Source organism: Diceros bicornis, chromosome 31, assembly GCF_020826845.1.
Source record: "Diceros bicornis minor isolate mBicDic1 chromosome 31, mDicBic1.mat.cur, whole genome shotgun sequence".
NCBI classification, from domain to species: domain Eukaryota; kingdom Metazoa; phylum Chordata; class Mammalia; order Perissodactyla; family Rhinocerotidae; genus Diceros; species Diceros bicornis.
In genome coordinates this window covers 18,410,832-18,422,904 of record NC_080770.1, presented here as the reverse complement: position 1 = coordinate 18,422,904, position 12,073 = coordinate 18,410,832, and the positions used below count along the sequence as shown (strand labels likewise).

General features: G+C 36.2%; 1 pseudogene; it reads left to right on the top strand.

The window, feature by feature from the left end:
* The first annotated feature begins 2,646 nt into the window (after window positions 1-2,646).
* LOC131395384 (olfactory receptor 5AP2-like) lies at window positions 2,647-3,585 on the top strand (annotated as a pseudogene).
* The last annotated feature ends 8,488 nt before the right edge of the window (window positions 3,586-12,073 follow it).

Sequence of the window (12,073 nt, the reverse complement as noted above, 5' to 3'; positions counted from 1 at the left end):
CCCAACTCCAGACTGTAAGCTGCATGAAGGAATGGACAAGACTGATTTTCTTGTCTACTCTGCCAGTACCAAGGATACTGTCTACTCCCTAAACCAAATTCACTAAATATTTGTTGAATGAATTAACTAGTGAATGCAATGAGAGCTGTATTCTAGTAGAAATGAGTAGGGATTATATTTTAAGTGGAATTCTGAAATTTGGAGGCAGGATCTGACCAATCCTGTACCATTTAATTCAAGGTTATGCTCGATGGAGTCTCAGGACCTTGAAATAGTTTCTGCACTTCTCGAAATGCCTAATTTACTCTCCAGGGTATAAGTGGTTCACTGGAGAGAATGTAGTACAATTATCAGTGAAAAATAAATGCATGTTTTAATTTTGGATTAGTGCATTTCAAGTTTTAGACTTTTTCTCAAGAGAATGATCACAGCCTTAATAAGGCTGACTCTCTGCCTCAGGTTCAGAAACAGTGTTTTCTACTCTTTGTGGAATTAATTAACCATGCCTTAATTCTGTCATAGCTGAATCCTTTATGCTACTTCCATTTTCATCAAAGCTATAAATTGCACATTGTAAGACAGAAAACTTGTATTTCTCCAAAACCAATAAATAAAACAAAATTAAACTAATAAACACCTCTACTTCCAGTGAATATTTTTTAAGGACAAAAGGTAAGATGAATTAATTTATCTCAAAGTGTTCAGATATAGAAAGTTTCCCAGAGGACTCAAAAAACATTCAAGTACTTAAGACGAAACATCTCAATTGGAATATGTCTGAAACACTGAATTTCGTGTTACCAACTAAATGAATATGGATTTTTTTTAGAAGACATGGATTTAGGATCACTAATAACAGACAAGAATTTTATAGAATATTCAAAATACTCATATACATACATACAGAAATGTATATATATATGTATATCTATAGGATATACATGTGCATGAGTGTGTGTGTGCAAAACAGGCAAATTTAAGTAATTTTAGAAAGAGTGCCAAAACACTTGGCATATTTAAGGCCCTCTAAAGGGCATTAGATAAAAAAATTTTATGCTCTTATATGCACAAATTGAGAAAATGACCACAATTTTCAGCCTTCATCTTGTGTGTGTTTATGTTTGTGTATATATATACATATATACACACATTTCTGTACATACATACATATCCATAAATATATATACATACATAAATACATACACACATATATAAGATCATATGTATCATATAGAGTATAATTTCATTTATGTCAATTTATATGTTTATTACATATATAATGCAAGTATTTGTATATATATATGCATAAAGTAGAGCTCTATAAAATGGCTGCAAATTTTTAAAAGTGGTTATTTTGTAGGGTGGGATTTTAGCTGATTTTAGAGATAGAAAGATTAGTTGAAAGACTTTTGCAGTCCTCTAGGTGAGAGATGTTGTTGACTCTTGGGCCTTGGTGGTAGGAATGAAGGTTGTAGGAGGTAGTTGGATTATTGATATAGTTGTTTTAAAGGTAAAAGCCAACATAATTATTTAATCAACTGGTTACGGAGTGAGTGAAAAAGAGAATATATTAATTTCTCCAATATTTACTTATCTGTTCATTTAATTTAATCTAAGCAAATGGAAGCATAGATTTGACACTGACTTGAGACAGGGAATACTTGTTTGCAGTAAATCAAAAGATGGCACGAGGAATTTAGTTTTGAGTTGTGTTGAGTTGCTATTTAACATTCCTGTGGAGATATGAGTAACCAGTTTAATTATAAGTCTGGGGTTTGGAAGAGAGATCAGGGCTGGAGATCTAAATTCAAGAGTTATAGGTATATAGAAGGTATTTAAAGCCACGAAACTGAAAAAGATCACCAAGGTAGAGTGTAGGTAGAAAAGAGAAGAAGATCAAGGACTGAACTCTCAGCTACTCCAACCTTAAATGTCAGAGAGGGAGGAGGAATAAGCAAAGAAGACTGAGGGGGAGCAACCCATATGGTAGGAGGAAAACTCAGAGTCTAGTGTCTTGGAAGATAAGAGAAGAAAGTCTTTCAAGGAATAGTAAGCAATCAACTCTGTCAAAGGTTATTGATAGATCAAGAAGATAAGCACAGAGAATTGAACACTGGATTTGCCAAAATATAAAGACCCTGATGACTTTGGTGAGAGCAGTTTCCATGGAGTAATGGGGTGAAAACCTGATTAGAGGTGGCTTAAGAGAAAACAGGAAAAACAGAATTGGATACAGCAAATATATTCAACTGTATCAGATTTTTAATTACCACGGCAAATGCAAGGAAATTGGATGATAAGTGGTGAAGGCCGTAGGATCAAAGGAGGAGAGGAGAAAAGTTGGGAGTTACGGTAGGATATGGACAAATAGGGGTTGATCATCAAAGACCTCACAAACACACACACACACACATTCATTTTTAAATAAAATGGTTTACTGAGTTTACTTACAGAATCTTGTCATTTTTTTACTATAATAAGAAAATAAAGATATTTATTACACATGTTCTCAGGACATCTTAAGAGGTGATCTTACCTATAGCAGAGAATGAACTATTTGATTTTTCCGGTATTTTTTTTGTACAACTTATTTCCTTGGTTTCTTTCTTATCCTAGCAGATGAACCATCCATTCTGAGAGAAAAGTATGAGAAATCACACAACAGTGACTGAATTTATTCTCCTGGGATTCAAGGATCATCCAGAGCTACAGTGCCTTCTCTTTATGGTGTTCTTAGTTGTCTATACGATCACTGTGCTTGGAAATCTTGGCATGATCCTATTAATCAAGATTGACTCACGTCTCCACACCCCAATGTACTTTTTGCTCAGTAACTAGTCCCTTGTTGACTTCTGTTATTCTTCTGTTGTTACCCCTACTATGCTGGGTGAATTTCTGGGTGGAGAACCCAGTCATTTCATTTAACGAATGTGCCATACAATTCTTCTTTTTTGTTCCTTTGTTGGCATTGAGGGCTTCCTGTTGGCCGTGATGGCCTATGACCGTTACGTGGCCATTTGCAAGCCTCTCCTTTACACAGTCACTATGTCCGCCCATCTTAATGTCCTCCTGGTGTTGGCCATGTACCTTGCAGGCTTCATGAATGCTGCCATTCATACTGGCTTCACCTTCCAACTGTCTTTCTGCCACTCAAACGTCATCAACCACTTTTTCTGCGACATTTTACTCCTCCTGAAACTCTCTTGTTCTCACACATGTGTCAATGAGATTGTCATGTTTGCTTTTGCCAGTTTTAATGAACTGAGCTGCCTCCTGACTCTTCTCATTTCTTATCTCTACATCCTCATTGCCATCTTGAGGATCCATTCTGCTGTGGGGAAGCACAAAGCCTTTTCCACCTGCGTTTCCCACTTGATGATGGTCACCATCTTCTTTGGCACAATCCTGTTCATGTATCTGCGCCCCAGCTCCAGCTCCTCAATGGACCAAGACAAAGTGGTATCTGTGTTTTACACAGTGGTCATCCCCATGTTAAATCCTCTCATCTATAGTCTGAGAAACAAGGAGGTCAAAGCTTCCTTAGGTAAAATTTTTAATACAACCTCTTTTTACTTTTGTAATTAGAATCATCAAAGCATGAGATTAAGGACTTTGAGGGAACTTAGAAATGACCAAACCCACCTCCACTGACCCTGGACCCATTTCAGTCTATCATGAGGTTTCTTTTTTCATTTATTTATTTATTTATTTATTTATTTATTTATTTTTTTTTTTTTGTGAGGAGATCAGCCCTGTGCTAACATCCGCCAATCCTCCTCTTTTTTTGCTGAGGAAGACTGGCCCTGGGCTAACATCTGTGCGCATCTTCCTCCACTTTATATGGGACGCCGCCACAGCATGGCTCGCCAAGCAGTGCGTCGGTGCGCGCCCAGGATCCGAACCAGCGAACCCCGGGCCGCCGCAGCGGAGCGCGCGCACCCAACCGCTTGCGCCACCGGGCGGGCCCTTCATTTATTTTTTTGATAGTGGAGTTGGACCAAATGTCCTAATCATCCTGGGGAATATGATCACTCTGTATAAATCCCACTTATTCCAGAGAACTTCTATGCTTGAAAACAAACAAATATCACATTTCAACTCCCTGTTCAGAGGTATAAAATCCAGTATAAAAGCAGCTGAAAGAGAAAATACTGAGTGACAGGAGGAATGACCCCATTTTGTCCCCCGTTCGATGACTCTCTCATTGGTTGGTTGTGCATGTAACTGACAGAAGACAGGTGATAGGGAGTAGACTGAACTAGAATGTGGCCAGAGGACTGAAACAGGGCTTAGAGACTGCCTCTCGTCCCCAGTGAACTAGAGAGAAACATCAGAACTAAATCCTGGTTAGAAGTGCTGAAGTCATGTGTTTCTAACCTGGACAAGTGATCTAGACCACTGAGGGTGTAATGGGAACAAACCACAGGGTAAATGTAAGGGGGAATCATAGAGCAAAAACACCAAGGATCATGGAATGGAAGTTTCTGGGGCTTAGAAAAGAGGAATTCTTCATAATCTCTGAAAATAAAGTGTCATGTGGCTTGATCTTTGAATGGGTAAGCAGTTTACACTTAAAGAGATAGGGCAAGATGGATCTCTTTTCCCTGATGCCTTAGCAGTTAACCATACCTCTCTATTTTACTGCTGGTTGCAATTTGATTGTAACAACTTTGAAGCTTTCCCCTGGTTTGACCAGTGTTTTCATAACTGGGATATCTCCCCAGTAGGACTGGATTTTCTTTACAGATAGTGACCACTGACATGTGAACATGAATGTTTTAAACTGGTCAGAATTCAGTAAAATATACTAAGTGTGATCCTAGTATATCCCTTTCTCATGGAAAGACTGATTGTCATCCTAATAGAAAAGTAGCCATTTATAAGAGACTAAGGAATAATTTTGCTTTCAGCTACAGCCTATGATTTTTGATAAGAAATTAAACCCAGATCTTATAATTTAATCCTCTCTTACTCTGCTTTTCAGGCATTGTGTATTAAAAACACATATTTTTTTTGCTAATCTGATGGTTTTTGTCCATCCTGTAGTTATTTTTAGGGAGAGCTCTTCACATTTTAAGACACAGCACAAATATAATCTCCTTTTTGATTGTCCCTTACCCTTCTTCATCCTTCCCAAACAGTTACACATGCCCAATCCTGTGATTCTAAAGATATTGCAACACTAATCAAGCTCTTAGTCACAGAAACAAATCACAGAAATGCTGTGTAATGTTTCCTAATATAGACTGAGCACTCCTTGAGAAAATAAACCTCTTTATATCTACCTTTTCTCTCCATGTCTTTATAATCATCAATAAAAGTTTTCAAATTAAAAAAGAATCATTCCACAAAAATGTACAACCCAAGATTTCACAATGTTAAAAACTATTAAAACATCAATAAAATAAATAAATTAATTAAAAAAAAAGAATCATTCCAATGGAAGGCACAGGGTGAGGGAAGACAAAATATTGCTTCTGGCATCTGGAACTGAAAGTATTCAATAACCACAATTTCAAAAAGTTAATATTAGAAAAGAAAAGTTATCTTATATCTGGCTGGATGATCTGTTGGATAGTGTTCTATTCTTTTTAAAACAAGCTGTCCTATCTTCTTTGAAACAAAACGTTTTAATAAGCAGATGATATTTCAGTATCCTATATCTTTCATTTTACATAAAGTAAATGTGATTTCAACATATAGTAATAGAGTCTTCGGGACCTTTTCAGTGAATGACACAGAGTTAGTTCAAACTAACATAGACCTGGAATTCTCTGTGCCACCAGGTCTCTCTCTCTGTCTCTCTGTCTCTTTTTCTCTCTGTCTCTCATTTCCTCTCTCATTATGGATTCATTTATTCTCTTTCACAGACTTTTCACATGATGATCTCAAGTTTGCATACTTTTAGGATGATTGCATTACAGGCAAGGCTCTGTCTCTTTAGAAAGGACAGCTATTACCTGAAATGGCTCAAAACTTCATTGTGTAGAGGTGTATGTATTTGCCTTTGTGTGTGTATGTTGGTGGTAAGAGTGGGGTCACGAATTATCGAAGAAATCTTACTCTACAATAGCTACTGCAGTCCACTGCACATTTACTCAGTAACATTAAATTCCTTGCTTATCCACTGCTCATTTTATTTGCAAACTCCTAGTTTAGGCAGTGATGCTGTATGCTATTTATACCACAATAAGAATATTAAAACTAGTGTTAACGTTATTGGTAGATGGGTTAGATGTTTTTCTATGTGATGCAATTTGTAGATTCCTTTTCTCAAACATATTTGCAACACTGCCTATCTTAGTGCTTAGAATTCTGCTGATAGAAAAATGCAAGTATGTGCAGTGTTTTTAGCACATGGGATTGCAATGCTGACCAATATTATATTGAAAGTGATTGACGCGAGATTGCTTTTCACATACTGAAATCGTCAGGGGCCCTCCAACTAGCAGTATTAAAGTCAGTACATTTTGGCTTATTAAGTCTGCTGACTGCCTACTTATTCTCATATATTTAAAAACAAAACCCAGGAGTCAGAAGCATCTTAGTATGTTTGTAATTGTTACACATAAACCTTTGGACTAAACTAACCACTAGACCCTCTTTATGGAACAGAGGATCAGGAAAAAATCAAGCCATAAGACATTACAGAAGATATGACTTTTAGGCTAAAACTTGGAAAATGCAGCTGTTGGTCCTTTGGTTTTTCTATAGCGCCTAGATTTGAGTTTCATGTGTTTTCTTCTTTCTGCTTATGTCAGACTGCCTAACCAACATAGAAATATCATCTTTACTTATTATACTGATGTTTCAGTGTACCTAATTCTCAAAGACTGTGCAATGTGTGTGATGGATAGATTTAGAAATTCATTGGTCCCATCAGCCTGGGTGAACACTCTTTGCGGCCCTGTCTCCACAGAGAAGGCCCATGAATAGTTGCCTTGACAACCCCTGTTCACTGTTTAAAACTCTCCATCTGACTACCTCTCTTCCCCCTCCCCCTTCTCTTCCTCCTCCTTCTCCCCTTCTTCTTCTTCTTTCCACCTCCCCCCACCACACCCCAGGCTTCAGTGACACTGGGAACAAAGAAAAGAGAAGAGATAAAAGATAAACCATATAGCTTTCTGGATTCCATTCTTGATGTAATTGTCAAAAAAAAATTCTAGTGAAGAACGGGTTTGAGGAAAACTTTAGCTTTCAATGTTTAAGCCTTCGGTTTGCATTAATCTCTAGTATGAAAGAGCCCTTATAACATTGTGCTGTGTTGTTTTTTTTAATCAGTACCTCAGTATTAAACAACCAGTGAGTAATGTGATCTGCTTGACTTTGAGGAAAGCAAAATTTATCTTTAAATCATAATTTATGGAGGCAAATTTATTCACAATAAAATGTACAAATTTTAAGTGTACAGTTTAATACAGTTTGACAAATGTGTAAAACCACGTGATCACAATTCCAGTTTTCAAGGCTACCATGCAGCTGGGGAGAGGGCGTGGGAATAGGACAAGTAAAAACTGCCAAGAAGCTCACTCGTTTTAGCAAGATTCTGTCCTTTTTCCAGACTAAATACTTCTAAGATTCTGCCAGCCCTTGGTTGATTTCCAGCATTCTGAAAAAGTTGTTTTAGATAACTTTTGCCTGTGTTCTCCTTGCTTTCATGGAGGAGTGGGTTTTGAGAGGTCACCATGAAGCCCAGTGTCTGAGGATTACTGTAGATAGTAAACCAATTTGCTGTTTTCCTGTTTAACTTGAGGGGTGACTCAGGGGTCTTGAGGATTTGTGAGCTGGTTTTGCAGAAGAAATAGAATGCCTTCTGGAATGTTGAGATCACTAGATAGCTGGATGGGCACCCTCAGCAGCCATTGAAGCCCAGAAGTTAGACTGCCCAGGGGCTTAGAGGGAGTGACCCCCTTGTTTCTCTGGAGCTTCTCCTGCTGAGCCCCTTAGCTCTAGAAACACCTCCTCCTTTTTTGTTCTTGGAGAGGCGGATTTGAGTGAACACAGGCTCCTGCCTTCTTGTTTTGGCCAATGCGAATAGATCCTTTTCCTTCTCCAAGTACCAATGTCTCTGTGTTTGTCTTGCTGTGCATCGGGCACAGGAGTTTGAGATTAAGAGGTTTGGTATCAATCACTCTACCATTCAGCAAGTTGGGTCCCATCTCCATATAATGTTTTTGAGGTTCATTTAAGGTGTGTGAGTAGGTTGTTCATTTTTATTTCTACATAGTAGTCAATTATATGCATGTATCAAAATTTGTTTATCTATGAATCTGCTAATATACATTTGAATTTCTTTGTGGATATGTGTCCTCTTTTCTCTAGGTTAAATACTTGAAAGTGGAATTATTGGGTCATAAATTTTTAAGAAATTGTAACTTTATAAGAGAAAGAATGCCAGTTTTCAAAGTAGTTGAATTATTTTACATTCCATCAAGTAGTGTATTATGAGGGTTCTAGTTGCCTCATACTATCACTGTCAATCATTTTAATTCTTACCATTGATGAGATTGTGAAGCAGTATCCCATTTTAGTTAAAATATGCATTTCCTTGACAACTGTAGGTACTGAAATTCTTTTCATGTGATTATTGGATATTCTTATATCCTCTTTTGTGAAGTGTCTGTTCACATCTTTGATTTTTTAAAATTTAATTGGCCGGCTAAATCAGTGAATTGTGGAGGATCTTTATGTATTCTGAATACAAGTTCTTGTCAGAATTACTTAATGGGAATGTTTTTCCTAGTCTGTGGCTTGCCTTTTCATTATCTTTACAATATTTTTGAAGAGTGCACATTTTGAAATTTGATGACACAAAAAATATGTCTTTATTGTTTCATAATTAATGCCTTTTTGTCCTTCCTAAGAAATCTTTGGTTACCTCAAGATCATGAAGACAGTCTTCTATTTTCTTTTCCCTAGAGGACTTGTAGATTTAGTATTTACATTTAGTTCCATGATCCACATCAAACTAATATTGGAGTATTGGAGTATGATGCGATATAGGAATTAAAGTTAAATTTTTCTATACAGATATTCAATTGTTCCATCAACATTCCCTATGGAAATACCTTTGTACCTTTGTTCAAAAATCCACTCACTATACCTGAGTGGATATATTTCTGGATTCTCTATTTCATGCCATTAATCTATTTGTTATCCTTAGATCCACACATTGTTTTGAGTACTATAAAATCTTATTAACTCTTGAAATTAGGTAGTGTAGATCATTCAATAATTTTTCTTTTCTCTCAAAATGATGTTGGCTAATCTAAGTCTTTTTTATATGTGTATATATTCTATAATCAGTTTATTGATTTTTGAAAAAATAAGCTTGCTGAAATGTTGACTGGACTGGCATTAAAACTAATGATCAATTTAGGGAGAATTTACAACTTAGTATTGAATTGATAACTAAATAAAAAACAATGGGATATATTAGAGTATACGAGGCAACCATTTGGTTTAAAACTAATTAGGCCTGGCCTTGTTTTTCTAAAAAGGACTGATGTGGCCTGTTGGGCATGTATTATACATCAAATTTAAACATTTACAATGTCCCAAAGGCAAGAATGAGGCCCTTAAAGACAAGGATGTAATTTCCCCCCATATTGGTTTTTCCTTAAAGATAAGCATCTCCTCCCAGAAACTAAGAATTAATTATGGATCTGCTGAGTTCACCTTATGACCACTGACCTGCTGTGCCAGCAAAAGAAATCTCATAACTACTGTGAAAGATATATTCTTGTCATATGTGAGGTATGCTCTCTGTTCCAAGACAGTATATAACCACTCTGTACACCTCACTTCTTTGGAGTTCTACCTTCCTTCATGAAGGTACTCTCCTGGGCTATATGGTCCTTAGGTTTGGCTCATAATGAATCATCTCAATTTTTACTTATAGATTAATTATGGATTATTTGCATCACCAGAACATTCTAATCTACGAGTGAGATATATCTCTCCATTATTTAGGTCTTCTTTAATTTCTCTCGGCAGTGTTTTGTGATTTTCAGTATGTATCTCTTGCACAGTTTTTATTATATTCATTTCTAAGTAGTTTACGCTTTTGATGTTATTATAAGTGGTATTTTAAATATTTTATTTGCCAGTTGTGGTTGTTTTTTACATAATAATATAAATGATTTATGTGTATTGATCTTTTAATCATGTCACCTTCTGAAATATATTCTTAACTTTTCTTTCGCATCTATATTTTAGTTTATTTTCAGGTGTACAACTTAATGATTCAATATCAGTATCTATTGAGAAATGATCACCACAATAAGTCGAGTTAACATTTCTTTTTGTATTTTAAGAGGAGATTCTATGTAAACTATCATGCGATCTGTAAATAACACAATTTTATTTCTTTGCCAATCTGTACAATTTTATTACATAGATTAGAATTTCCAGTACAATGTTGAATCTACTATAACTTTAAAAAGATAGCCAATTGAATAATCACAAAAATACGAGTAAAAGGGGCTGGCCCAGTGGGGCAGCAGTTAAGTGCGCATGCTCTGCTTCAGCAGCCCAGGGTTCTCAGGTTTGGATCCCAGGCACACACCAACACACTGCTTGTCAAGCCATGCTGTGGGGGTGATCCATATAAAGTAGAGGAAGATGGGCATGGATGTTAGCCCAGGGCCAATCTTCCTCAGCAAAAAGAGGAGGATTGGCGTCAGATGTTAGCTCAGGCCTGATCTTCCTCACACACACACAAAAAGTACGAGTAAGAAACTTACAGTGTCAGAAGCATGTTTCCAACTATCTGACTATTGTGACATTTGTGTAGCTAAGTCACTAGGTGTCCTTTTAGCAGACACATGTCACTGGTAATTGCAATTGAAGCACAATGATATTAACTAAGGAATTCATGTCATCAAGTATAATTTATATAGTCTTCTGAAGGCTGTCTAGGAAAGTAAAACAAGAATGCGTAAAAGTCTTCTTTGAGTTGGTATTATACACTTAGGTGAAGTCTGGATCCTCTAATCTTATTCATTACTGTACAAATAAATGAACATCAACTTCTTATGTACGGACTTCTGATCAAGTGATCCCATATTGAAAAGTATGGGTACTTGCCCTTCCAAGTCTAAAAATGCTAATTCACTACGTTTTGCCTGTGCATTCAGTTACTACAGAGCTAGTCCTGTTTCTTGTTGAAGAACAGTTTTTGTGAATCTTATGATTATTACAATGTTATTATATGTTAAAGTATATTAGAAAATACTTAAATGCATACATGCATAATCACTTTAGGACAAATTTTCTTCAAACTAAAAACTGACATTCTGTTTAAAGAAAGGTCAAATCTTCCACTATTTTTATGTAAAACAAGAAATCTCCACATTAACGCCTCAGGAAATGAGGGCTCTGCAAATCCTAAAATTAGCTCCACAATCTTACAAGAAACTTTTATTTCAAGGGAATATTTAGCAGTAGATTTTATTCTTTAAATTTTATTATTTTATTTGTGCAGGAAATCAGGAGCAAATTGAGATAAAAATTGAAACAGAGAAATCTTTCCAGTTCAATTTGAAAAAAAATATTGTAATGCTCAAATCTTCTCAAATGTGGTGAGTTGATAATTGTCTACATTTTGACATTGATATACAGCTTTATCTCATGACTGATTTCTTACAGTGTAATGCATCATTTGGAGAAGTAACAAATCAGAGATGCTTCTCTTGGTCAGACTACACTTTGATTTCTTTGATTGTATTGACTTGGGACTATTAGTGCACTGGACAAACTAGTGAAAACATCTCTATATTTCTTTATTCTCTAACAAATGCAGCACCAAACAATGTTCAAATATTCTTTATTCTAATTTCAACCCTCCTCCTAAACCACCAATTTTAAGAATCATCAATTTCATCAATGATCCTGGCTCTCAGACTCATTTTTGCTTCCTAGCATGTTGACGAAATTAACTCATTGAGGCAGATTGTTACAGTATAAATCCATAATGTCCACACTCCAAAGTGTCCTCACCCCTGACCAGCACTTCTACTTCCTTCTATTGATTATGTCACCCTTTTGCCCTCCACACTCTTCTTGCTCCTCA